The 23,183-nt window shown below is 53.9% G+C and overlaps 1 pseudogene; it reads right to left on the bottom strand.

Moving 5' to 3' along the window:
* The window catches only part of LOC140411481 (uncharacterized protein KIAA1958 pseudogene), a 37,575-nt pseudogene extending 18,906 nt beyond the window's left edge, over positions 1-18,669 (bottom strand).
* Between the last annotated feature and the right edge of the window lie 4,514 nt (positions 18,670-23,183).

The raw sequence follows: 23,183 nt of genomic DNA, 5'->3' as shown, positions 1-23,183 counted from the left end.
TTCGCCTACGGGAGTGGTCCGATTGCATTGCAAACGGATTGGCGTCCGGCACGGTTCTCATTTTCCGCCTCTCCCGCCATTCACCGGCCTCATCTCACACAAGCGAGAGCGCAACGAGGCCAGTTACTCGGGAACATTGTTGCTGGATTGAAATGTTTAAAATTATGAGGTGTCTCAATAGTGGGGACAGGAAGGCCCTTTTTCCCTGCATTGAGTGATTCACACCCGTCGGAAAATAGATTTTGGGTAAGATGTAGTCTGAGAGAATATGTGAGGGGAAAAAAAAGATATTTATTAAAGTTTTTTAACATAATTTTTCTCCCTTACAAACAATAACCCCCCCGTAACTAAAAACAAAACGAGAAATCGCGCAGAGTAAGATATATACATGGTAAAATGATATATTTACACAGCTTTGTACACTGGCCCTCACCCGTACGTGCCAGTTTCCCCAACCCTTCATGTTATCTCTTGCTCATCCACCCTCCCAGGCAGTCCCCCCTCTCCCCCCCCCCCCCCCCAAGGTTGCTGCTGCTGCTGACCGACCTTCCTCTAACGCTCCGCGAGATAGTCTAGGAACGGTTGCCACCGCCTGTAGAACCCCTGCGCAGACCCTCTCAAGGCAAACTTAATCCTCTCCAACTTTATGAACCCAGCCATATCATTTATCCAGGCCTCCAGGCTGGGGGGCTTCGCCTCCTTCCACATTAGCAAGATCCTTCGCCGGGCTACGAGGGGCGCAAAGGCCAGAATGCCGGCCTCTTTCGCCTCCTGCACTCCCGGTTCATCCACTACTCCAAATATTGCTAGCCCCCAGCTTGGCTTGACCCGGACTTTCACCACCTGAGATATTGCTCCCGCCACTCCTCTCCAGAACCCCTCCAGTGCCGGGCATGACCAAAACATATGGACATGGTTCGTCGGGCTCCCTGAGCACCTTCCACATCTGTCCTCTACCCCTAAGAACCTACTCAACCTCGCCCCCGTCAAATGCGCTCTGTGGACCACCTTAAATTGTATCAGGCTGAGCCTGGCACACGAGGAGGAGGAATTAACCCTACCTAGGGCATCAGCCCACAGACCTTCCTCGATCTCCTCCCTCAGCTCCTCCTCCCATTTACCCTTCAACTCTTCTACCAGCGCTTCCCCCTCTTCTTTCAACTCCGGGTGTATTTCCGACACCTTGCCCTCCCCGACCCATACACCCGAGATCACCCTATCTTGAAGTTCTTGTGCCGGGAGCAACGGGAATTCCCTCACCTGTCGCCTCACAAAAGCCCTCACCTACATATATCTAAAGGCATTTCCCGGGGGTAACTCGAACTTCTCCTCCAGTGCCCCCTGGCTCGCAAACGTCCCGTCGATGAACAGGTCCCCCATTCTTCCAATCCCTGCCCGATGCCAGCTCTGGAACCCCCCGTCCATCTTCCCCGGGACAAACCGGTGGTTACCCCTGATCAGGGACCACACCGATGCTCCCATTGCACCCCATGCCGTCTCCACTGGCCCCAGATCCTTAGCGTTGCGGCCACCACCGGGCTCGTGGTATACTTTGTCGGCGAGAGCGGCAGCGGTGCCGTCACCAACGCCCCCAGGCTCGTTCCTTTACAGGACGCCATCTCCATCCTCTTCCATGCCGCCCCCTCTCTCTCCATAACCCACTTGCGGATCATCGCCACATTTGCTGCCCAGTAGTAGCTCCCCAGGTTTGGCAGCGCCAACCCTCCTCGGTCCCTACTGCGTTCCAGGAACCCTCTCCTTACTCTCGGGGTCTTATTCGCCCACACAAACCCCATAATACTCCTGCCTACTCTCTTAAAAAAGGCCTTAGTGATCACGATGGGAAGGCACTGAAACACAAACAGAAACCTTGGAAGGACCACCATTTTGACCGACTGCACTCTACCCGCCAGCGAGAGCGGTAACATGTCCCATCTTTTGAAATCCTCCTCCATTTGCTCCACCAACCTCGTCAGATTCAGTTTATGTAGGGTCCCCCAACTCCTGGCTATCTGGATCCCCAGATACCGAAAGCTCCCCTCCGCCCTCCTCAGCGGTAGGTCCCCTATCCCTCTTTCTTGGTCCCCCGCCTGTAATACAAAGAGCTCACTCTTCCCTACATTGAGCTTATAGCCCGAAACGCCCAAAACTCCCTTAGAGTCTGCATGACCTCCACCATCCCCTCCATTGGATCCGCCACGTACAGCAACAGGTCATCCGCATATAGCGACACCCGATGCTCTTCTCCCCCTCGGACCACCCCCTTCCATTTATTAGACTCCCTCAATGACATGGCCAATGGTTCGATCGCCAATGCGAACAACAGGGGGGACAAGGGGCACCCCTGCCTCGTCCCTCGGTACAGTCGAAAGTACTCCGACCTCCGCCGGTTCGTCACTACACTTGCCATCGGGGCTCTGTAAAGGAGCTTAACCCAATTGATAAACCCTACCCCGAACCCAAACCTGCGCAGCACCTCCCAGAGGTACTCCCACTCTACTCGGTCAAAGGCCTTCTCCGCGTCCATAGCTGCCACTATCTCCGCCTCTCCCTCCTCCGATGGCATCATTATCACGTTTAAGAGCTGCCGCACATTGGTGTTTAGTTGCCTGCCCTCGTGGATTACCCCCGGGACACAGTCCTCGATCCTCGTGGCCAGCACTTTTGCCAGCAACTTTGCATCCACATTGAGGAGCGAGATCGGCCTGTACGATCCACATTGCAGTGGGTCCTTGTCCCGCTTTAGGATCAAAGAAATTGTCGCTTCCGACATTGTCGGGGACAGGGTCCCCTCCTCTCTTGCCTCATTAAAGGTCCTCACCAGTAGTGGGGCCAACAGGTCTGCGTACTTCCTGTAGAACTCCACCGGGAATCCGTCCGGTCCCGGGGGCTTCCCCGCCTGCATGCTCCCCAAACCCTTGCTCAGCTCCTCCAAACCAGCCACCTCTTGCTCCTCCACCCTCGGGAATCTCAGCTGATCTAGGAATCGTCTCATCCCCTCTTCCCCCGCTGGGGGCTGGGATCTGTACAGCTCTTCATAAAAGGCCTTGAATACCTCGTTTATTTTCGTCGCACTCCGAACCGTGGCTCCCCTTCCATCTTTGACTCCCACTATTTCCCTCGCTGCCATCCTCTTACGGAGCTGGCGTGCCAGCATCCGACTAGCCTTTTCCCCATACTCGTAGGTCGCCCCCCGCGCTTTCCTCCACTGTGCCTCCGCCTTCCCTGTGGTCAACAGGTCAAACTCCGTCTGGAGCCGTCGTCTTTCCCCAAGTAATCTTTCCTCCGGGGCCTCTGCGTATCTCCTGTCCACTCTCAAAATCGCCCCCACTAACCTCTCCCTTTCCATACCCTCTGTCTTCTCCCTATGAGCCCTAATGGAAATTAGCTCTCCCCTGATCACCGCCTTCAACGCCTCCCATACCACTCCCACCCGCACCTCCCCGTTGTCGTTGGCCTCCAAGTACCTTTCGATACACCCCCTCACCTTCCCACACACCACCTCGTCCACCAGCAGTCCCACATCCAGCCGCCACAACGGGCGTTGGTCCCTCTCCTCTCCCAGCTCCAGTTCCACCCAGTGTGGGGCATGGTCCGAAATGGCTATGGCCGAATACTCCGTCCCCTCCACCCTCGGGATGAGCGCCCTACCCACAACAAAGAAATCTATCCGTCCACTCCCCCATCTGATCCATAAACCCCCTAAGTACCTTGGCCGCCCCCGGCCTCTTTCCAGTCCTTGATTTGGAGCGGTCTAGAGCTGGACCCAACACTGTATTGAAGTCCCCTCCCATTATCAGGCCTCCTATCTCCAGGTCCGGAATGCGCCCCAACATGCGCTTCATGAATCCTGCATCATCCCAGTTCGGGGCGTATACGTTTACCAACACCACCCACATCCCGTGCAGCTTACCGCTCACCATTACATATCGCCCTCCATTGTCCGCTACAATAGTCTTGGCCTCAAATGACACCCGCTTTCCCACCAATATTGCCACCCCTCTATTCTTCGCGTCCAGTCCCGAGTGGAATACCTGTCCTACCCATCCCTTTCTTAGCCTGACCTGGTCCGCCACCTTCAGATGTGTCTCTTGGAGCATGGCCACGTCCGCCTTCAGTCCCTTTAAGTGCGCGAACACTCGAGCCCTCTTCACCGGCCCATTCAGGCCCCTCACATTCCACGTTATTAGCCGGATTGGAGGGGCTCTCACCCCCCCCCCCCCACGCCCCGCCGACTAGCCATCTCCTTTTCTGGGCCAGTCCCGTGTCCACGCCTCCCTCACCCTCCAGTCCCCCAGAGGGGGATCCCCGTCCCGACCACCTCTTCTGTGTCCCATTCCCTTTCGGCCAGTGCAGCAGCAACCCTTTCCCCCCCCCCCACCTTCCCCCCCCTCCCCTCCCCCCCGCTAGACCCCTGTCTAGCTTTTTTGCTCCCCCATGTCACTCCCGTAAGTCAGCTGACGCCTGCTGACCCCGGCTTCCCCCGCTGTCCCATTGACCTCCCCGCGTGGGAGTCTCCCAATCCATATGCATTCCTTTGTTCCCCTTCCCGCCTTTCTTCCCGCACGCGGGAAAACACCCCGCGCTTTCCAAAGCCCGCTCCGCCCCCTCTGGCGCAGCTCCTGTCGCGGCCTTGTCTCTCTCCCCCAGCCCATGTAACATTTCCTGCGCGTGATTGACCCCCTATATAGAACAACCATCACACAACAAACCTCAAACATCCCCCCTACCCTCACAAACCCTCAGTTAGAGTCCAACTTTTCGGCTTGTACAAAGGTCCACGCCTCTTCAGGCTTTTCGAAGTCATAGTGTTGGCCCTTGTATGTGACCCACAGTCGCGCTGGCTGCAGCATTCCGAATTTCACTTCTTTCCGGTACAACGCCGCTTTGGCCCGGTTGAAACCCGCTCTCCGCTTTGCAACCTCCGTGCTCCAGTCCGGGTATATTCGGATCTCTGCATTGTCCCACTTACTGCTCCGCTCCTTCTTGGCCCGTCTCAGGACCCACTCTCTGTCCGTGAACCGGTGGAACCTCACCACCATCGCCCTTGGCGGCTCATTTGCCTGGGGCTTCTTCGCCAGCACCCGATGTGCCCCGTCCAACTCCAGCAGCCTCGAAGGGGCCTTCGTGCCCATCATCGCCTTGAGCATCATGCTCGCGTATGCCCCGGCATCAGCCCCCTCCACTCCCTCAGGGAGACCCAGGATTCGCAGATTCTTTCTCCTCAACCTGTTCTCCAGGTCTTCGAGTCTTCCCGCCCACCTCTTGTGTAGCGCCTCGTTCTGCTCCACTCTCACCGCCAGGCCCACGAGCTCGTCCTCGTTCTGACTGACTCTTTTCTGTACCTCCTGGATCTTAGCTTCGTGGACCTTCTGGGTGATCCCGAGTCCTTCAATTGCCGAAAGCATAGGCGCCAACATCTCCTTGCGCATCTCCTCGCGCTGCTCCTCGAAGCAGCGCTTGATGAACTCCTGCAGCTCCCCTTTGTCCCTGGCCGCCGCCATTTTGTTTTCTTTCCCTCGCTTCTCCCGTTGCTCCAGTGCCGCTCCTTTGGCCGTTACACTTCTGGTCCGTTTAAAAAGTCTATGGAAACTCCTGAAAAAGGTCTGAGAGTCAGTTCCAGACGGGAGCTGCCGAATGCGCGACCTACTCCTCCATGGCCGCCACCGGAAGCCTCGTCCCTGCTTCTTCAATGGCCTTGGTAGATCTTTTCACAGTTGTTCCCTCTGCTGCTAGAAGTCACCTTTGATAGAGTCAAGTCAGATTGCAGCTTTAAGCTTGCCCTTCCCCCGCCTGCATGCTGGAAGAGGCTTTTAGTCTAAACCTGCAGCTAAAGCCAAATCTTTTACTGTCTCTGCCGGGTCTGGTAGCCAAAAGACACAACACTCCTGGGGGACACTGTCAGGGGAATGCTGCAGTCTTCTTGCCACACCGGGGAATGTCAAACAAATGCCGTGGGGGCCCTGTAAAAGAGCCCAAAAGTTCGTTCCAAGCGGGAGCTACCGAATATGCGACCTAGCTCTGCATAGCCGCACCCGGAAGTGGGGAAATCTTTTCACTGAGAGGATGGTGAGCATCTGGAACTCACTCTCTAAAAGGGTTGTAGAGGCAGGAACCCTCATAACATTTATAAGGTTATTGGATATGCACTTGATGTGATGCAACCTACAAGGCTTTGGATCTCGAGCTAGGAGTGAGATGAGGCTGGTAGACTGCTTGTTGGTCAGGGCAGATAAGATGGCGTGAAATGTGCTCCTTCTGTGCTGCAGGTTTCTACGATTCTATAATTCTGACTGAGCTGGTATGCATAATATATTGTCATCCCTCCAGCATGTGACACATAACCGGCTAAATTATCAGATGGCAGTAGCCGGTAAGACAGCAACTGTCTGGCACGGTGATGAAGGACAGCACGGGCAGTAGTGGCTGGGAAGTTAATTTTCAACATTGCTATTCCCTGTTACGTGCCCCTTCCAATTGGGTCTTTGCAAGAATAGCAGTGTCCAGATGCTCCTGTCATTTTATTGTGTTCTCTGCTAATTCAAATGGAGCTTGGCAGCTACATCAGCCAAGCGCACATCTCATGTACCCCCTCCTGGCCACACACATTGGGACGTGCAGACACTTCAAACGTATTGTGTCCTCAGGCTTTAGGCCGCTATTCATGATAATACTGTACTTTAGTCCTAGGAATGTGCATCATGCTGCTTTTTTTATTCCTAGCCCATGGCACGGGAATCAATTGTGATGACCCACACATCCTCTTGCTTTGATTAGCCTACGGCTCAGAGCAAGATTCATGCTTGGATCTTCTTTTCATTACGGTTCAATGTGCAGCTCCTGTCTCCACTAAGCCTCTGAGAGAGTATTGTATAAATAATTTCTAATGCAATCCATTTGTTTCTTACTGAGATGAAAGGAGAGGTTAGGAAACGGGTTGCCCGGCCATTGGAAACTGTTAAAAGGGAAATGAATAAATATTTGAAAATGATAAAATGTAAAGAATTTCGGAAAAGGGCAGGAAAATGACACCTGATAGCTGTTTCAGAGCTGGTGCAGGGGAGATGAACTAAATTGCTCCCTTTGGTGCTGTAAAATTCTTTGATTCTATGACTTCCCGAGCAATCCTATTTACCTATCGATTTAAAAGAATTGTTTGACGGGGGTTGGGGAGAGGGGGGTGATGGTGGTGGATGGCCAGAATAAATTAGCTCCATCTGAGATATTAATGGGAAGAAGGTTACCCATTAGGTTCCTGTTTTTCTGCATATGTTCATGCCATCTCTGGAATCCTCTGACATCAAGAGACCAAGGGCAGGAGGATGAGTATTGTGTAAATCAGACGAAGGATTACGATCAACTTAGTGCATGAGGTACTGGAACTCCTACCAGGTGAACCAGCTGGGTTAGAGACCAAAATGGAAAAGGCCATATGCTGGAAAAGACACAAAGCCCGCGATCTTATCTGGTTGAAAGCGAACATGTGATAGTGAGAAGCAACTCCTATCAATGAGAAGGAGACAATCAATTGAATGGACCAAATATCCAGATGATCAGAAGACAACCTGAATAGAAAACCAATAGTCTCTGAAGCTTCACAAGCTACTCCACAGTGTTCAAGAAAGAATATAGAAAACCAGTGATTCCTATGCAACCTCAGCGAGAAATCAAAACAAGGTCAGGGGGATTGATGAAACCATCACAACGCTTATGTAGAGATGACAGAGATTGTGGGGGGAGATGCAGGATAATGTAAAGAGTATTCATCGAATCAGAGACTTGGGGGAGATGTAGTATAAGGAGTAAAACGTAAATATATACGGCGGAATTCTCCGTTCCTGAGACTAAGTGTTGACGTTGGGACAGAATTCGTGGACTTTTTCGACAGCAAAACTGGCACCACACCTGGACGGATTCAGCGACCATTAAGGGGATAACACTGGCGCCATGAGGAACACAATCGATTCCAATGAGAAATGGTGTCTGATTCGCCAGATCCGTGATTGACACTTGGGCCAACAAGATGGCAGCGAGGAGAGCGGCACCCTGCTTTACAAACGCGGAGCTTGAGACCCTGTTGGACGGCGTGGAGGAGAAGCGGGCGACCCTGTACCCTGGTCCGGGAACTGCCAACTGCCACCATTCGCCGTGCCTGGGCGCAGGTGGCAGAGGCGGTCAGTGCCATCAGAAACACTGTCTAGATTGGCCAGCAATGCAGGTAAAAACTGCACAACCTCCTCAGGGTGGCCAGGGTGAGTAGGTAACACTGTGCGCCTGACATAAACCCCCTTCCCAAACACCAAAAACTCGAAACCCCCCTCACCAAGAGGACGGCCACACCCCCACCCTGCACCACACATCGGCACCCATATTGGCCGCCGTGGCTGGGTGCCCCGGCCACTGATGCCATCAGCTACACACCCCTGGGCTGTATACATCGGACTGTCTAACACTGTGTTTTCTGTGTCCCCCCCCCCACCCGTCCAGGAGAAGGCCGGGATCGGGAGAAGACTGGGGTGGGAACCACTGGACCTGCGGCCTCTCACCACTGAAGAGCAGAGGTGGTCGGCGGGCCTGAGGAACGAGCAGCTGCCGGGGTGGAGATCGGTGTCAGGCGAGGAAGTGAGGCCCCGCTGATTTGCGGTTCCGCGTAACACATGTGTCAACCCCTCCAACACAATACCGCACCACCCTCAACCCCACACCACCTTCACTTGACCCTCACCCCACCTCACCCCCACACCCTCTCTTCCCCCACAGGCCGACGGTCTAATCATGCATCTTGTCTTGCGTCTTGTAAGAGCTGTTGGTGATGGGGCGGGCCCGTCTGGTATCCCCTGCCCCAAGCCACAGCCACAGCCAGTGCCCCAGGTGCCCAGCAGCGATGAGGACAAAGACACAGATGAGAGCCATATATCCAAGACCCAGAACACCCCGGAGCTCGAGTCGGAGGATTATACTGACTTCCCATATGGTCGGTGTCGCACTGTAGAACCAGAGGCCACCCAATCATTTTTCCCGATTCCGGTGTCGGCTGACACACAATCCCACCCTATGCTCTCCCGCCAGAGGAGAATTGCACTGAGGGAGTGAAAATCATGAAGCAATTCAGTATCCCTGACCATGTAATCTATGCATGGCAAGGAAAACAAGGGATTCCTGAGAGAATCATGCTATCGGGACGCTATTTTGAGCGGCAGGGGAAGGGTGGGCAGGTAGTGCATTGTGGGGAGGGTAGGGTTGGCTGGGCCACAGATGGATGTTGGGGGAAACTCTCTTCAGGAGTTACCTCCTTGACCAACGACGATGTCCACCGCATCAGGTTCACATTTGGTGATACTTGTAGTGAATCCTGGCCTCGTGGTTCCCAGCCCCAAGGACCAGAGAATCGCGAGGGTCCGGAGTCTCTAGTATCGGGCCTGCATTAGCATCCTCCACTGGCGCGCGGACGAGAACCACAATCTAGCCATCAGCGGGGGGGGGCCGGAGAATAACGGTTCGAACCTGGCGCAAACCTCAATATCAGCTGGAAGCCTGATTCTCCGCCTGATTCTCCGCCTGATTCTCCGCCTGATCGCGATCCACATTGCTGACGTCGTGGGGCGGAGAATCCAGGCCACTATTTCTTCAGTGCAGGTCCTCAGGATGGCATCTGCTGGCTTCAATAATAGCTGATTCAATTTTTGTTCATAGATAGTCTCAGGAATTAAGAAAATAGCAGCCCCATACTGACTTCCATTTTCATCGGCTGTCCATTCAGTTTTGGAATTATCCAGAACTGATGTGATTTACCTTCTACAGATCGTACATTCAACTTTAGTTCCCCATCAGAACCATGTGCTGTATTTTCATTGTAGTTATTCTTATTTTCTTCCACATTGTGAATGTTAGGGGCTTGTTTAGCACAGGGCTAAATCGCTGGCTTTTAAAGCAGACCAAGGCAGGCCAGCAGCATGGTTCAATTCCCGTGCCAGCCTCCCTGAACAGGCGCCGGAATGTGGCGACTAGGGGCTTTTCACATTAACTTCATTTGAAGCCTACTTGTGACAATAAGCGATTTTCATTTCATTTATCATTTTTTTCATTTCATTTTCTCAGTTGATTTTCTATGGTACAGAAGGAAGCCATTTGGCCCATCGAGTCTACACCGACCCTCTGAAAGATCACCCTACCTAGACCCCACCCTATCCCGGTAACCCCATCTAACCAACGCATCTTTGGAGACTAAGGGACAATTTAATCGATCCACCTAACCGGCACATCTTTGGGCTGTGGGAGGGAACTGAAGCACCCGGAGGAAACCCACGCAGACACGGGGAGAACATGCGGACTCCACACAGACTGGCACCCATGACTAGAATTGAACACAGGTCCCTGGGGCTGTGAGACATCAGTGCTAACTACTGTACCATTGTGCCACCCTTTAGAAGTGTTCTGTGATTTTCCTTGAATATTCTTCTCTGGAGAAACTGATTTATCCCAGCAAGTTCTTGCTGTGTGTCCAGTTCTGTCACAATTTTTGCATTGCCCCAGCAATCTGCCTGTGAATAGCTCATTTTTGCACAGCGATGACACTGGGTAGGCTTTTTCTGCATCCTTGTACCTGTTCCGAGCTGAGAAGTCAATTTAGCAGCAAACTCCATTGAAAAAGCAATATATAAAATATTATTCTTTTTCGTTAATAATCTCCTCTGAATGGCCTCATTACTCAACCCACAAAGCAAGCAATCTCTAAAGTTGTCACCAAGTGAGTCGGCAAATTTGTAAAACTCCACAAGGCACTTGTGGGTTGCAATAAACTACGCAATGCTTCTCCCTTCTAGCTAATTCCTTCGGTGAAATTGAAACTGCTCTGCGATAATTGATGGCTTTGGTGCATAATGATCTTCGAATATTTTAACCAATTCTTGATAGGTTTTATCAGGTTGGAAAAAACTTTTGAGCAAATTAAAAGTTTTGCTCCCAATTGTACTAAGAAAATCAGGGATTGAATATCTTCTGAAATGTTATTGTCCAGGATATAATAGTGGAGTCTCTCTGCATATGATTTCCAGTTTTCTGAATCTTCCTCAAGTGGATCCATGGTGTCAAGGTTTCCCACAATTTTTCAGCGATAGCAGAATGCTCTCACAGCTTCCCTTATATCAATGCTCTATTTTAAGTGGGGTGACAAAGTCAATTGCATCGGCTAGTGGTGCCCAAAATGTTTTCTTTGCCCCATCTACCTTTTGTCTTATTCTCCTGCACATTGCAAAGTCTTCAGTCTGAACTCCTTGGGTGCTGGTCTTAATGGACTTTTCCTTTGAATTTGTGTCCGAAACCTTACCGGTTCCGATGCCAGGTGCGCGGTGCTATGTGTGAAGTGTGATCGCTGACCCACTGTTGATCTACTTCAATATTGATCATCGGCAACTTTGATTTCCTTTTCACTTCAAATTTTTTTTCTGATCCGTTCTTTGTCGCCTGTTCTTCATGCTGTGTACTGTATTTGCAGGAAAAAAGAATGTAAATGCTGAAGCACGTGGGTTGAATGCAATAATCAACAGAGGTTTACGAGATAGTGTTCAACTGTACAAAGGCTTGGTCTAGACTGACTCTAAGCCCACAAAGTATCCAATGGCATCGCGGATTATCAAATGATTCAACACTTAGAAAGACCATGCAACAACACAACAATAGCAACCCACATACATAACAATGTTGAACACAATGAAACAGCTAAGGATACATCACAGGAATGATCAGTCAAAGATTTGACACTGAGCCATGTGGGCAGTATTCGGAAACCCGGGTGACCAAAACGTTTGTCAAAGTGGTAGTTCTTAAGGAGTGTCTGAAAGGAAGAACATAGGAACAGGAGAAGGTCATTCAGTCCCCATGGGCCTATTTCACCATTCAGCAACATCATGGTTGTGGTGGTATGTATTAGGGGTAGTATGGTACTTGTGAAGCCGAGAGGCTATTGGCTGACAGGTCCCGGGTCCTGGTTGGATCTGCCGCCTGCTGGCTCCGCCCAGAAAGGAGGAGTATAAGAGCTCGAGTTCTCCCAGCAGCCGCATTCTATAACTGAGCTGCTGGGGAACAAGTCTTGCTTAATAAAGCCTCGATTGACTTCATCACTTCTCGACTTGAGTGAGTAATTGTTGCGCTACAATTTATTAAGCAAGCTTAAAAAGACTATGGAGCTCCGGATCACCCCGGAGTGTCTGCGAATCAGCCCCCATGCAGCAAACTCGTCGGCAGTAAACACTGGCTAGCATGTTTCGAAGGTTACCTTCGAATGGCCCCCGGCCGGACCACGGAAGATCAGAAAATGCAGGTCCTGCATTCCAGGGTGAGCCCGGAGATCTACACGCTCATCGAAGATGCGGAGGATTTCCCGACGGCGCTCACCATGCTGAAAGGAGTCTACATTCGGCCCATAAACCAGGTCTACGCACGCCACCAACTCGCGACGAGATGGCAAATCCCTGGAGAATCGCTCAACGACTTCTACAACGTACTGTTGATTTTGGGAAGGAACTGCAACTGCCCGTCGGTGAGCGCAAACGAGCACACGGAGCTCCTAACCAGAGTTGCTTTTGTGGCAGGTATGACTTCTTCTCAAATTCGCCAAAGACTGTTAGAGAGAGACTCGTTAGGACTCGCAGAGGCACGGGCCCTTGCGGCCTCCCTCGACGTGGCCTCCCAAAATGCCCGCGCCTACGGCCCAGACCATGCGGCAGCCCCTTGGGCTCCGTGGACCCCCGTTGCGACCGACTCCCCGGCACCCCCCACCCCCCCGCAGGCCTGCGCGGCTAGAGCACCAGACCATTCCGGTGGGCCCAGCTGCTATTTTTGCGGGCAGGCGAAACACCCCCGGCAGAGCTGCCCGGCCCGCTCAGCTATCTGTAAGAGCTGCGGCAAAAAGGGGCATTACGCAGCGGTGTGCCAGTCCCGGGGGGGTCGCCGCTATCTCCGGGGGAGAACGGGGACAGCAGACTCAACCTCCCCAACGATCCATGTGCGGCCCGCAGGCGCCGCCATTTTGGGTCCCGGACACCATGCGAAGAGGATGGGCGCCGCCATCTTGCGACCCCCTGGCCACGTGCGATCCATGGGGGCGGCCATTTTGTCCACCCCCGACCGCGTGCGATCCATGGACGCCGCCATCTTGGCTGATAGCCAAGGACCCCAGCATAGACGGCTCCACAGGGTCTGAAGAAAACGCTACGGTGCAGCAACCTAGACTGGCTTCGGTGACCCTGGACCAATCGCGGCCCCGGACGCTCCCAACGACAACGGTGCTGGTCAATGGGTACGAGACGCCATGCCTCATCGACTCTGGGAGCACGGAAAGTTTTATCCACCCGGATACGGTAAGACGCTGTTTTCTTTCCATTCGTCCGAGCACCCAAAAGATTTTCCTGGCAGCGGGATCCCATTCCATAGAAATCAAAGGGTTCTGCATCGCGAACCTAACGGTGCAAGGGAGGGAGTTTAAGAATTATAGGCTTTACGTCCTTCCACAACTCTGCGCTCCCACTCTCTTAGGGTTAGATTTCCAGTGTAACCTCCAGACCCTAACGTTTCAATTCGGCGGCCCAATACCCCCACTCACTAACTGCAGCCTCGCGACCCTCAAGGTTGAACCGCCTTCCTTGTTTGCAAACCTCACCCCGGATTGCAAACCCGTCGCCGCTAGGAGCAGACGATACAGCGCCCAGAATCGGACGTTTATCCGGTCTGAAGTCCAGCGGCTGCTGAAGGAAGGCATAATCCAGGCCAGCAATAGTCCCTTGAGAGCCCAGGTGGTAGTTGTGAAGACCGGGGAGAAGCAGAGGATGGTCGTAGACTATAGTCAGACCATCAATAGGTACACGCAGCTCGATGCGTACCCTCTCCCCCGCATATCCGACATGGTCAATTGGATTGCACAGTACAAGGTCTTTTCCACCGTGGACCTCAAGTCCGCATACCACCAGCTCCCCATCCACCCGAGTGACCGCAAGTACACGGCCTTCGAGGCAAACGGGCGGCTCTACCATTTTTTAAGGGTCCCATTTGGCGTCACGAACGGAGTCTCGGTCTTTCAACGGGAGATGGACCGAAAGGTTGACCAGCACGGGTGGCGGGCCACGTTCCCATACCTCGACAATGTAACCATCTGCGGCCATGACCAGCAGGACCATGACTCCAACCTCCGCAAATTCCTCCAGATGGCTAACGCCCTGAGCCTCACCTATAACGAGGAAAAATGCGTTTTTAGCATCAACCGTCTGGCCATCCTTGGATACGTAGTGCGCAATGGAGTGATAGGCCCCGACCCCGAACACATGCGCCCCTTATGGAATTTCCCCTCCCCCACTGCTCCAAAGCCCTGAAATGCTGTCTGGACTTCTTTTCATACTACGCTCAGTGGGTTCCCCAATACGCAGACAAGGCCCGCCCGTTAATCCAGTCCACTACCTTCCCCCTGTCGACTGAGGCCCGCCAGGCCTTCAGCCGCATCAAAGCGGATATCGCAAAGGCCACGATCCACGCAATCGACGAGTCCCTCCCCTTCCAAGTCAAGAGCGACGCATCCGATGTAGCTCTGGCGGCCACCCTCAACCAAGCGGGCAGACCCGTGATCTTTTTTCTCCCGGACCCTCCACGCCTCAGAAATCCGCCACTCCTCAGTGGAAAAGGAAGTCCAAGCCATAGTGGAAGCTGTGCGACATTGGAGGCATTACCTGGCCGGCAGGAGATTCACTCTCCTCACTGACCAACGGTCGGTAGCTTTCATGTTCGATAATGCACAGCAGGGCAAAATCAAGAATGACAAGATCTTGAGGTGGAGGATTGAGCCTCACCTATAACTATGAGATCTTGTATCGTCCCGGAAAGCTGAACGAGCCATCCGATGCCCTATCCCACGGTACATGTGCCAACGCACAAGTAGACCGCCTCCAAGTCCTCCACGAGGACCTCTGCCACCCGGGGGTCACTCGATTCTACCATTTTGTGAAGTCCCGCAACCTCCCCTACTCTGTTGTGGAGGTCCGTACAGCCAGCAGGAACTGCCAAATCTGCGCAGAGTGCAAACCGCTCTTTTTCAGGCCAAATAGAGCGCACCTGATAAAGGCTTCCCGTCCCTTTGAACGCCTCAGTTTGGATTTCAAAGGCCCCCTCCCTCCACCGACCGCAACGCATACTTCCTGAACGTGGTGGACGAGTACTCCCGTTTCCCCTTCACCATCCCCTGCCCCGACATGACAGCGGCCACAGTCATTAAAGCCCTTGGCACCAGCTTTACACTGTTCGATTTCCCCGCGTACATCCATAGCGACAGGGGGTCCTCCCTCATGAGCGACGAACTGCATCAGTTCCTGCTCAGCAAGGGCATTGCCTCGAGCAGGACGACCAGTTACAACCCCCGGGGGAACGGTCAGGTAGAGAGGGAGAACGGTACGGTTTGGAAGACCGTCCTACTGGCCCTACGGTCCAGAAATCTCCCAGTTTCCCGGTGGCAGAAAGTCCTCCCGGATGCCCTCCACTCCATCCGGTCGCTGCTGTGTACCATCACTAACCAAACGCCTCACGAGCGCCTCCTTGTCTTCCCTAGGAAGTCCTCCTCTGGAACGTCGCTGCCGACCTGGCTGGCAGCCCCAGGACCCATCTTGCTCCGAAAGCATGTGCGGGTGCACAAATCGGACCCGTTGGTCGAGAGGGTTCACCTTCTCCACGCAAACCCTCAGTACGCCTACGTGGCATACCCCGACGGCCGACAGGACACGGTCTCCCTGCAGGACCTGGTGCCCGCCGGCAACACACACACACCCCCGACACCGGTCATCCCCTCCCTGCCACCGGCACACCCCACAACCGCTCCCTTCCCGGGTGGATGGGTCCTCCTCCCGTGTCCGCCCAGGAGTAAAGAAACAGGGACGAACAGCGCACCGCTCCCAGAGACGACAGTGCCCGAGCCAGCACCTGCACCACCACCGGGGCTGAGGCGATCGATAAGGACGACCAGGGCACCCGCTCGACTCGTGGAATCCGCGTGACAAAAATCTGTAAATAATTCTGACAAAACCTGTAAATAGTTAACTGTTGGGCTAAATGCATAGCCACTGTACAAAATTAGTTCCAGGACCAGCCTTGTAAACCTCTACCACCATGCGAACCACCACCCCGCCGGGTTCTTTTTTAACAAGGGGTGAATGTGGTGGTATGTATTAGGGGTAGTACGGTACCTGTGAAGCCGATCGGCTATTGGCTGACAGGTCCTGGGTCCTGGTTGGATCTGCCGCCTGCTGGCTCCGCCCAGAAAGGCGGAGTATAAGAGCCCGGGTTCTCCCAGCAGCCGCATTCTGTAACTGAGCTGCTGGGGAACAAGTCTTGCTTAATAAAGCCTCGATTGACTTAATCACTTCTCGACTTGAGTGAGTAATTGTTGCACTACAATGGTCAATCTATAGCTTAAATCTATCCAACTACATACCGGGATCACTATTTCAAAATAAGGGGACATCCATTTAGGGCAGTGGTTAAAAAATTATTTTTCTCTCAGAGGATTAGGATACTTTGAAATTCTCTTCCTCAAAGGTGGTTGAGGCAGAGACCTTGACCAAAATTTTACACTCCACCCAGGTGGGTACTGAGGGGGATGGGCGGGAGTAGCATAAAATTACATGGACACCTGCCCTAATCCTGACGCAATTTCAAGGTGGGGTGGGCAGGGCTTCAGGCGGGAAACCTGCTGTAGAATCTGATAATGCAGGACACTTGGATCAGCTGGGTAGAAAACTCCCCGAAGGGCATCCTGCCTGAACTGCTCTCAGGGCAGGGTTTTTATATTAGAGAGCTGAGCTCTCAGCTAAGGCGGAAAACCCTGTGGTCTCATTATCGGAGAACTCATATTCAGAGGAGTTCACCAGGAATATAATTGTCTTTGTCTTGTGACCTCCCTGACAGTTATAACCCTCCCACCTCTCTCCTCCACCCCCCCTCCCCCTAGTCCGGAGGTACGTCCATTTCAGCGACCGGGACTACTGGCTCTTTAGGTGTCCTAGCCCTGGAATGGTCATCGAGGACCAAATATGTAGCAGCTGGTGGCGTGTACCGGACTGGGGAGCATCACCTTTGCGTGGTGCGTCTCAGCGGGGTTGTAGGCACAGTGGCGGTCTGGGTTGTGGGCACTGCTGGCTCAGGTAGTGGCAATATGTCCATGTTTACCTCAGAACCAGCGCCCAGTGGATCCTCGCCCGGCACTTTGGCGTCTTCTATGTTCAAGACTGGTTCTCTATGGTAGGTGCGTCCGGGACCAATGGCGGCGACTGGGGCGGAGGTGTCAGTTCGAGCTGGGGGACGGTTTTGGTGCGTAACCTCCAGAATCGGATCTGGTTTCTCTTGGATGCATCCTCAGAGGTGGTATACATGCTGGTTTGATTCGCGTCCTTGTGTCCGTACCCGAAATGAAACTGGTCCCATCTGATGATTGGTGACCACATGGCTCCGTCTCCAAAATTCCAGACGATCTGAGCCTCCCACCGCGAAGGTGCGTAAGGGCTAATGTCATCCAGTGCCAGTCTCAGCTCGATCCTGGCCCCGGGAATTTCTTGCCAATGTCTGGGAGTACTAAACTTAAACGTGTTCGCAGGCGAAAGCCCATCAACAATTCAGCCGGAGTGGCGTCGTCCTGTAACAAAAAAGAAACCGTGCAATCCGCGTCTCCCAAGACCCCGATGCCTGCTTCTTCATCCTGTTATTGAAGTTAGCACGGCACATTCCCGATTCGCGATACGGGGCAGTGTGTACATGTCGTATCCCGTTGGCGGCCATGAACGCCCCAAACTCCGCACTTGTAAATGCTGTCCCATTATCCGAGGCCAGCACCTCCGGTATCCTGTGCTGAACGATTGCCGCAGTCTGTCAATGGTGGTTTGAGCCGTGGTGCTCTGCATTTCAAAGGCCTCCATCCACTACGATGATGAGGGACATCGCTCCCTGGAGTGGTCTCGCAAAATTGATGCGGCGACAGGCCCAATGACCGCACGGCGGGTTTAGAATCTGCTAAAGCAGCACACATGGATCAGCCAGGTAGAAGATTCTATTTATTCAGAATATTACATTCTAGACTCTCCAAAAGGCCTCCTCCCCAATTGTTCCCAGGCCGGAGTTTTTATACTAGAGAGCTGAGCTCTCAGTTATGGGGGAAAACACACCCCCTCGTCACTGGGGGAACTCATATTCAGAAGAGGTCACCTGGAATCTAATTGTCCTTATCCTGTGAGCTCCCTGAGGGATATAACACCTGCCTTTTCCCCAATTAACGCCCTGAGCTAGTCACTTTACAGTTTCAGTTGTTAGGCTGGCCGGGACGGGATAGACGAGGTGGGAAACCGAAGAATGAATGAATCTTCAGCTCAGGCAAGAAGATGGGACAGAGGCCGTGACGGCACCACAATCAAAGGCCCCTTCAGATTTGGCATTTCCTCCCTTCCGGGCCCTCCTCGTGCCTCCGGCCTACCTGCCATTGCCAAGATCACCCTCTCCTTCCAACCCACCCAGGGCACCCTATCCTCCCACCCTAGGGATCCCAGGGGCGTACCTCAGGACTCATTTGAGGCAGAGCATTGCAGTAGTACCTCTTTGGGCCAGTGCAGCATTGTGCCTGGATAGGCTGGAGATCTGATTGTCCGACATTTCTCCAAGGTGGGAATTCCTTCCAAGGGCGGATGGAATTCCAGCCTACTGCCAATCAATGCTCAGTTGAGTTCTCATTTGTGGCTCCAAATTGCTGCTTGTGCACAGCACCAGTCACAACCCACTAGCTAACATCCAAAGATGTGCAGGTTTGGTGGATTGCCCATGCTAAATTTCCCCTTTGTGTCCAAACATTAGGTAGGGTTTCCGGGATAGGGTGGTGGCATGGGCCTGGGTAGGGTGCTCTTTCAGAGGATCGTGCAGGCTCGATGGGCTGAATAACATCCTTCTGCACTGTTGGGGTTCTATGGTTCTATGAACTGTATCAATGGCAGAATAAATCAGGTGATGGTAGCATGCGATCTGGTGCTCACATATAGATATACATAGAATTTATAGTGCAGAAGGAGGCCATTTGGCCCACCGGCTCTTGAAAAGAGCACCCTACTTAATCCCACGCCTCCACCCTATCCCCATAACCCAGTAACCCCAGCTAACCTTTATTTTGGACACTAAGGGCAATTTATCATGGCCAATCCACCTAACCTGCATATCTTTGGACTGTGGGAGGACACTGGAGCACCCGAAGGAAACCCACGCAGACTCTGCACAGACAGTGACCCAAGCTGGGAATCGAACCTGGAATATGAGGGAGAACACCCATCTCCAGCTATCCTTTTCAGAGGAAAAAAAACTGTCTTGGTGGATGTGGCAGAGGAAATGATATTCTTCTATTGGTACTGACAGCATTGCAGCCCAGCTGTGTCTCATTGAGAAGGGCCAACTAACAGAACTAACAATAGCTACACATTCTTCCAGGTAGCAAGACAAACAGTGGGAGTAGAGAGGCATGTGTCAATTTTACTGTCGGGCATGGGGGCATGGGATGCGGTCGATCATCCACTGCCTCATCTCCAGCCATCTTGACTTGTCAACTCACCGGGAACAGATGTTCAAAACTGAGAAAGTGAGGCTGACCAAGCATATTCCACCTCCACTGTAATTACCTCAAACACAGCTCTTTTTTAATTGCATGCAAACCTCTTACGCCCTGTTATATCTCAAAATTATTCACCCACACACCACAGCACATTGAAGGCAAGAAAGAAAGAAGGAAAAAAATAAGACGGGATTATTCGTTGACCGACGCCAGAATTGTGAAACTTGATTGGGCGGAGAATAGTTTCCAATGCCAAAATCGCAGCGGGTGCCGATTTGACGCCAAATCGCAATTCTCCGTCAGCTCGACAGAGGCGGTCCGGATCGCACCGTACAGTAAACATTGTTTGCATATCATTAGCGTTCCCAACCCATTATTCTCCGGAGCCACCAGGATTCTTCTCCTCCGACGGGCCAAGTTCTCGATGGCATGCATCACTTCTGCTTTCAAAAATCATGAAATGAGCGCCGTGGCTGATGAGGGAAAGAGGAGGTAGGACACAGCGGCCCGATTGTGGGCTGCCGGGCCGGGCACTGGCCCGGCTGGTTGGGGTGGGGTGCGCGCCAGGGCCAGGGGAGTGATGGGTGAACAGACCGAGTGGCCGAGGTGAGCCCCGCATGGGACTGGGGTTGTGCCCAAGCACGGACAACCATTATTGGGGCCAGCAAGTTGCATACCCACTGACCACCCACATTGGTCTATAGTTAGTTCTGCAGAGTATCACCGGCCCTGGGTGCCCCTGCACCCCGCCACCCGCCGGCGGCCTACCTGGTGCAATGCCACAGTAACCCCTATGGTGGCGCGGGGTAGGGCAACGGAGCATACCACTGGCATGGGTAGTGCCAGCCGATGGTACATCTGGCATCAGAGACAGCTACCTAGGACAGATGCCCCCCACGGTGCAAGCCGGCGATGGGGCCAGAAGTACAGTGATGGGGTGGGGTGCATGTGAGAGGCAGAGTCCGCAGTGCCACCTGGGGCCACCATGTAGCCTGGTGGCCCTGGTTGGGCACGGGGGGGGAGGGGGAGTGGGGGGGGGGGGGGAGAGTGAGGGGGGGGGGGGTACGCACCATGCTTACATGTCGGTCTTTCACCCCCTGCAGACAATGGATATTCAAATTCAGCTCGCAATAATGGCCTTCCTGCTAGTCGCCACAGTGCTGAGGGATGCCCTGTGGCTGTCCGAGCTGGTGCTGTTCAAGGAGGGGGAGGAAGCTGCTGCAGCGGAGCGTGCCGCAGAGGAACAGGAGGCAGCCGCCCAAGATGGAGAGCCAGCCGCCCAACAGGGCAAGGAGAAGGAGGCGCCAAGGTGGCGCTGTGTGAGTCCTCATATATACTGGCACCGCCTGTCATTTGAGGACCTTCCGGACCAGCCATGCCTTCGAAGACTTTGGCTGAGCAGGGAGACAGTGCGACATATCTGACAGATGATGGCACATCTGGCACCGTGGGGGTATGGGGGTGGACACCCGCTCCTGGTGGCCGCTAAGGTGACGGTCGCCCTGACTTTTTATGCTACGGTGTCCTTCCATTCGCAGTAGGGACCAGTCCGGGATCTCACAGATCTCGGTTCACAGGTCCATCCGTGCCGTCATGAAGGCCCTATATGCTCAGGCAGCTCAGTACACTCATTTCAATGTGGTGAGCCCACCAGGTGCCCGGGCAGTGGAGTTTCCCACCATTGCCGGGATGCCCCGGGTCCAGGGGAATGATTGTTGGGATGCAAGTTTCCCCTACGAGCACCTGCAGATGACGCAGGCCGCTCGAGACAAACCGATAGGGGTTCCACTTGATCGTGCAGCTGCGCATCATGGAAGTCTGTGCCCGATACCCAGGCAGTGTGCCTGAAGCCTTCATCCTGGCACACCTGACATATTCAAGGTGGCTCCCCTGGGTGGGGAGTTGGCTCCTGGGCAACAGGGGTTATCCACTGCGATCGTGGCTGATTGCACCTATCCATAAGCCACAGACGGACGCCGAGACCCACTACAACGATGCCCACACAGCAACCAGTGATTGAGCGGTGCCTTGGCCTCCTGAAGGTGCGGTTCAGGTGCCTGGATTGCTCAGGAGGGGCCCTCCAGTATGATGCTGAGCAGGCCGCCCGCATCATGGTGTCAATATCAATATCGCACAGCAGAGGAGCAATGTGCTGGAGGAGGAGGAAGGCCAGGCCTCGTCCGATAAGGAGGATGCGAGGGAGAGTGAGGATGGGCAGGCCATGGGTCCCACACAGGCAGGGGGACTGGTCAGGAGCACGGACACCGCATCCCAACCCCATACCCCTTCACCACCACCCCCTCGCCCCGCCTGCAACCCCATCTGTGATACATACCTGCCGGGGTGGGGGCCCTGGGTTGGCAGAGACAGCGGGTCTGGTCCATGGGATGGCGGATGATGATGACCCACTCTGCGATGAGCTCTGGTGCTGCACATCGTATGACAACGTCTGACTCCTGCTCATGGTAACACTTTCCACCATTTAACTGGGATATCCCTCCATGGGAGCTGGCCCATTGATTCCCTGGGGTGACAGTGGTAGGGACGGGCAGGAGGGGAGAGAAGGAGGTGGGGAGCCCGGGCCACCCACAACATCTACCCATCCCCCCCTCCCCTGGCCAGCCCAGACCAGTCCACCCCTCACACCCATCTGACAGAGCACTGAGACAGGTTGTAACAGTGTGAACAGGTGTTTAATGTGAACAAATATTTACAGGTTTATGCCCTAGCCCCTATAACTAAACTGTGCCTTGAACCCACGCCAACTTAACTGGTATCTAACTTCCTGGCCTGATGGCCCCTAAAGCTAAGTCTAGATGGTTCCTCAGATGGTACAGCAAGTGTGGAGGCGGCATGCTGTGATTCCCGTCCTGCGACCTGGGTCCTCGTTGGCAGCCGTCGTTTGGGCAACCGGGCCTGGATGGGCCCAGCTGCTACTCGGGTGTCACTGGAAGCGTAATGCCGCCCTGTTCTCCCGCTGCCCACCAGATATAGCAGGGACAGGAGGGTGGACTACGAGGTCCTGCAGTGTTCCAGCACCTCCCCTGCGGGAACCACCAGCACAGGCGCAGAAAAACTGTTTGACAGTCCGGCACATACAGCCTAGGGGGTGAGTAGCTGATGGCCTCAGTGGCCAGGTTACCCGGCCATGGCGGCCGGTATGGATACCGGCGTGTGGTGCAGGGTGGTGTTCAGACACCCTACAGGTTGGGGGGTGGGTAGCGTAATGGGTGTGTGGGATGGGGGTTGGTGCCAGGGGCATGGTGCTGCCTACTTATCCTGGGTGCCCTGAGGAGGTTGTGCAGTTCTTTGCGGCACTCCTGGCCGGTCCGGACAACGTTGACCACGGGGTTGACCACCTCTGCCACCTGCGCCCAGGCACGGCGAACGGCGGCGGCTAGCAGCCTCTTTCCCGGGCTGGGGTACAGGGTCATCCTCTTCTCTTCCATAGTGAGACCAGGCAGGTCTCAGGCTCTGCATCTGCGAACTTTGGGGCTGCTCTCCTCGCTGCCATCTTGTTGGCTGGGATGGTGTGTGTGGGGAGTGCAGTGTGTATATGCGGCTGCAGCTTGTC

This window comes from Scyliorhinus torazame, chromosome 4 (assembly GCF_047496885.1).
Source record: "Scyliorhinus torazame isolate Kashiwa2021f chromosome 4, sScyTor2.1, whole genome shotgun sequence".
In the NCBI taxonomy this organism is placed as follows: Eukaryota; Metazoa; Chordata; class Chondrichthyes; order Carcharhiniformes; family Scyliorhinidae; genus Scyliorhinus; species Scyliorhinus torazame.
The sequence above is the reverse complement of the archived record's forward strand: the minus strand, read 5'-3'. Positions and strand labels throughout refer to the sequence as shown.